The following is a 5,534-nucleotide window of genomic DNA, read 5'->3' on the forward strand; positions in this document are numbered from 1 at the left end:
TGTTAAGGCTGTTAAAATTTTATCTGTTATGTGTATGAGACTAGTTGGATGCTTCCAATTGCATGTCTTTCCGATAAACTGTGACACTTCTGGTCAAAAGCTAAAAGACATTTTAGAACTGGTGATATTTGAGCAGAATTGTCACTTAAGTCCTGCTCAGAATAAAAATGGATTTAATTTCACTGCACAAAACTGCAGATTGTTTGGACATTTGCAAGAGCATAGCACACAATTTTTGGTCCTTAGCATAGTGTTAGAGATTAAATACTTCTACCTTATTCAAATTCATGTATCAGAAGTGTTCATGTTCTACATTAGTTAGAAATTTAAGCCTTTTCAACTTTGGAGGAAAATCCTCACAGAAGGACATATTTCACCACACTATTAACCGGCCCTTTGCTTGGGGCTCTAGCAGTGATGTAGGAAACCTTGACTGTAAGCCCAAATCTACCCAAATCAGGTGTGGTTCAGTCCCAGATCACTAGGTTTTTTTTTTTTTTTAGTTGTTTGTTTGTTTGTTTGTTTGTTTTTGTGTTGTTTGTTTGTTTGGTTGGTTGTTTTTTTGGGGGGGAAGCGTGTGGGGGGGTGTTGTTGGTTTTTTTGGGGGGAGGGGAGGTTTGGGGTTTTTTTAATATTCTTTCTGACATTGCCCTTGGCAGTCTCTCCTGGCAAGTTTTCACAGAATTACAGAATATGCTGAGTTGGAAGAGACCCACTATGATCACTGAGTCCAACTCCTGGCCCTACACACCGCCATCCCCAAGAGTCACACCATGTGCCCAAGAGCATTGTCCAAATGCTTCTTGAACTCTGACAGGCTTGGTCCTTTGACCACTTCCTTGGGGAGCCTGTTCCTTTGCCCAAGCACCCTCTGGGTGAAGAAACTCTTCCTAATGTCCACCCTAAATCTCCCTTGACACAACTTCAGGCCACTTCCTCAGGTTTTGTCACTGGTCACCACAGAGGAGAGATCAGTGCCTGTCCCTCTGCACACACTATTCGAGGTGAGGCTGCATTAGTGCAGAGCAGAGCGGGACAATCCCCTCTCTCAACCAGCTGGCGATGTTTTGCCTGATGCCCCTCAGGACATGGTCGGTCCTCCTGGCTGCCAGGGCACTGCTGACTCATATTCAACTTGCCATCAATCAGGAACCCCAGGTCCCTCTCCATGGCACTGTTTTCCAGCATCTCATTCCCCAGTCTGTACAAACATCCAAAGTGTCAAGCAACCCCAAAGGGGTTTACAGATGCCTTAGGAAGTTTCTCCTCATTCATATCCCTTTTGTTGATACCTCAGGCTTCAAATATATCTTTAGTTGCTGAATTAGTCCAGCATTTGTTTGTGTATGTGGTTTTGTGGTGTCTGTTCTGCTTTCAAAACAAAGACCCTGTTTCCATCAGCTCTAGTTTTATTGAGCATCAGCTCAATGGTTAAAGATGTTAAGTGGGCCAGATGCCAATATCTCTTTATCCACATTTGATAAGAAAAAGATGGGGCTACACATTCAATGTATCACCCTAGTGAATAAATAACCACAGTGTCCTCAAGGACCTCACTGAGCAGGCTTCTATTCAGAGTAAATGCAACTTATGTCTTGAATATTTTTTCCTGCTGAAAAATATTTAAACCACTGAGTCTTGTTAGTCATCAGTATGAACAGAAACTGGGTCCTAGCCAAAAATCTGCAAACCCAAGTTTCCTGACTATCTTCAGAGTCAGAATAAAAATTGGATATTAACTGCTGTCAAATGGAAAAGGTTTGGATTAAAATATGTTCTATGGTAAGCTAAGGTGTTTAAATTTCTGGCATAGGATGTAATGATGAAGGTGTTGCTCAACCACAATGCAGGGGTTTCATCATCTGGTGCACTGTCTGTTACATTTGCTTACTGTGGTCTGTAGGAGCTTTGGTAATCCCCTTAGTTTCATACCAAAGAATGAAGCCATATACAGAAGAAATACACTATATAGAGTAAGTTACACTACCTGTTTACTACTTACAACATGAACACACCCTCTTCTCATAGCAAGAGAACAACTCACAAGCAAGAGGCAGGAAAGAGTTGTTCCCACTTCCATAGCAAATCAATTCAACAGCAAGGAAGGCTTCATCACGATTTCATTTTCTACCAATGTTGTTCTTAAAAGAGTCACACTAGTTTATTTCCCATTACTGTCAGTACAGGACACTGGCCTGAGAACACACATTCATACAGATAGCCTCAGATGTTATGTCTTATCAAACTTTGCAAGAGCAGAGGTGTATGTGATTTCTCTTGTTTCATAAGAACAGCAATAAACTAGGTTTCCGGAGGCCAAGTTCTCTACATTGACTTTGTGCTTTTCTCCCTCTCCTCGGTAACAATGCAAATTAAAGTATACATAAGAGGACAAGCCATCCTCTTACAGGACAAGATTTTGGTTTCCAATATAGGAACAGTATTTGCAAGTCAAAGCCATTGAGAATAGGGTGCAGCAGTCTGAGACTTCAAAGATAAAAGGTCTGATGCCATCATAGGTGAAAGTGAGATCACTTCTTTAACAATTTAGGATTCAACGTTAGTTCTCTGCAGGACATTAGAGAATCTGAGAAATGTCAGAAATTCAGCAACACTGAGTCAATGTTTTCACACAATTCAGAGAAGAGTGTTTTCAAGGCTTAAGATCTACTAAAATTAGCCTGAAATTAATCAAAGAGTGAAACTAAGAGGCCTTGTTTCCTCTGAAGAAGAAACACCCCTGCTGCTTGCTTCACCTGAAATAACTCCCAGTTTTGAGGCTGCTTAACCAACTGTTTGTGGTACATGGAGTACACTGATAAAATTGGTGCCTCTTAGTCAAAAAGGCAATATGCATTGTCTGAAACTACATAAGAAGCAAAACCAAACACCAGCATTTGTAAAGCAGTCTCTAAAGTTATCCCCTCCAGAAACACACTTGGCTGCATAGCATATTTAACAGTGTCTTTAGACAATCTGGTGTAATAATCATAAGTAAAAATGACATTTGATAAGAACTATGTTTACAGAATAAATGGAGAAACTGACAGGAAAAACATTGTTTCTCTTTTAAAAGGAAGTGATTGAGTTGTTTGTGTAAAACAGAGCAAGCAGGCTTATAGAAAACTCCAAATTATACTAATCCTAGGTCATCTCTGCAACTGTATAAGATTCAGTTTAAACATCATATTACTATAAATTTCTCTGTTTATTTCCCACACTATTCTTTACTGTTAAATCTTTTTTTCATGCTTCTGTAACATGTTTTGATTTACCCAGGATTTATTCCCAGGGATGGTTTCATGTTGATTCATGACATCAGGTTATCAGTTGTATGAAACACATAGCATAGGTGCAAACATATTTTGCAATCATCTAAGCAAGTGTTGAGGATGAGGCTTTGCTTTGCTGCTGCTGCTGCTACAGAAATCATTGCTTCACATCCAGGCCTTAGTGGAAGGCCAGAAGTATGGGACCAGGCAGGTAGGGTTGTTCATTATCCGCTGTGCAGGACACAGTTGTGCAGGACATGGTTGTGCGCAAATATTTTCCTTGATCTTTCAGTAAGTAAATCATTAGCTGGATACATGTCCTCCTCTGACTCTTCCATTCAGTATTGAAGGTTGATCTGTGAGATAGCATTAACTGGGGACTACAGCACATGCGGCTTTATTCCTTCTGCTAGGAGGAGAAGGAATATCAAGAGGCCAGATTTAGGACATTCATTTTTGCACCCATAGAAAAAAAAGAGCTTGCTGCTGTTAAAAGCTGAAACATCTTGCTTTTCTTTTAATTCACTTTGAGCCAGTCCCTGAGTGGCAAGTTGGGACAAAGAAGGGGAAAATTAAGGTAGCACACAGCTGCTTACATACCTCACAGGCTGCCAGCCAATTCACAGAAACCTTTTTGTCTGCATGGGCTGTCTGAAGATGGCAAATGCTGGTGGCCCAAAAGATTGTTACAGCGGTGCCACTTGCAGCCCAGAATCAGGTTCTGGCTGTTAGCACCACATCAGATTGAAGTTGTATTAGTCACTGAGTCCTGTACCAGGTCCTCAATTTCATAGCAAATTTACCAAAGTTAGCAAAGTGTTATGGGCCTTCCCCAATTGAAGGTGTGGGGTTTTATAATGTGGAATGTGTGCATAATATTAGATTGTGAGCAAGATGCCACAGGCATTAGGAAGCCGTCTGGTGCATTGAATGCCTAAGGGCATGTGGATGACTCACTGAAATTTTGTTAAAACACAAGACATCTGCTTAAATATGTTTCTTGCCAGTCATTTTTCACGGCTGGAAATAATGGGCTAGAGATTCTCTCCTACTCCACCAGCCCTGGCACCAAATGAGTGGAAAACTGCTGTAAGCCAGAGTCTGGGATTCCACTTTGAGTGACAGGAGCTGCCGCTTTGACAGTGTGGTAAAAGGACCCTCTATCTCTCACAGTCCTGAGGGAGTACAGGAGGGAGCAGCTCTGCAATACCCTGGCAGACCCAGTGTTTCATTTCCCCAGTATTCCAGCCATGCTGAGGCCTACACTGCCTTCCCAGGGGCTATAAACTACCACAAAACCCTTTTTATCACCTCTCTTTGCCTCTCAGAAGTTCCTGTCTCATCTTTTGCCATCATATCTACCATTGTGACATCAGTATTATGCAGAGAATTAGCACAGTGATTCTACTGACACTGTGACGTCACATGAAAATTAGGAAGGTAATTTCCTATTAAAGGCAACGAATTTGCTTCAACAAGGAGACTGTAAACTAGAATAAGAAACTCTTTCAAAAAAGCAAAATAGTTTGCCAAAGCTTTTGATAGATTTGGTACTGAACATGCAGTTCTCATGACACAATCTGACTTCAAAGGAAGTTTGAGCATATAAAATACATAGATCTGCACAAACATGTGATGAATAACAAAGCAAAGTCACTGTAATAGCTCTACCAAAACCCACATATTATCATACTTTTTTCCCCTCATGCTGAAGGGTCAGACTTTATTGCATTGCTTATAGAAGACAGCATTTCAGCTACAAATGACCGCTCACAACTATTTAATGTTAAAAATAAACTTTAAAGTGAAGTACCAGATGCTGCCATGAACATTCCTCAAAGCTTTCATGTGATGCTCACATCTGTTCAGCTGGAATAGTGAATGTTTCAAACAAACTAATGGCTTTTAAGTGGAGAGAAAAACAGAGCAAAAAAGGCAAAATACTGTGGAAGGCACTGGGAAAAAATTTAACTAGAAGTTCTGCACTGGAATAATGGCACTTTAGATAAAGTTTTGGATGGAAACTTGGGTCACAAACAGACACTATTTAAAGCTGCCAGAAACACAAGCAATTATTTCCTGGTAAAGCAAAAAGAACTTTTCACTTGCATAAAAATACAAAGTTTTAGAGAAAAAGATCCATCTCATCTTATGGTAACTTACTTCTTCCTGCAACCTTTGGAAATGTTACAATTTTGCTGAAAACTTACCCTAACAGAAGTTACAGGTAGATGCTGATATCTAGTGAAACACTAGGAAATG

Source organism: Empidonax traillii, unplaced genomic scaffold, assembly GCF_003031625.1.
Source record: "Empidonax traillii isolate 1590-97213 ecotype Southwest subspecies unplaced genomic scaffold, ASM303162v1 scaffold48:size2401408, whole genome shotgun sequence".
NCBI classification, from domain to species: domain Eukaryota; kingdom Metazoa; phylum Chordata; class Aves; order Passeriformes; family Tyrannidae; genus Empidonax; species Empidonax traillii.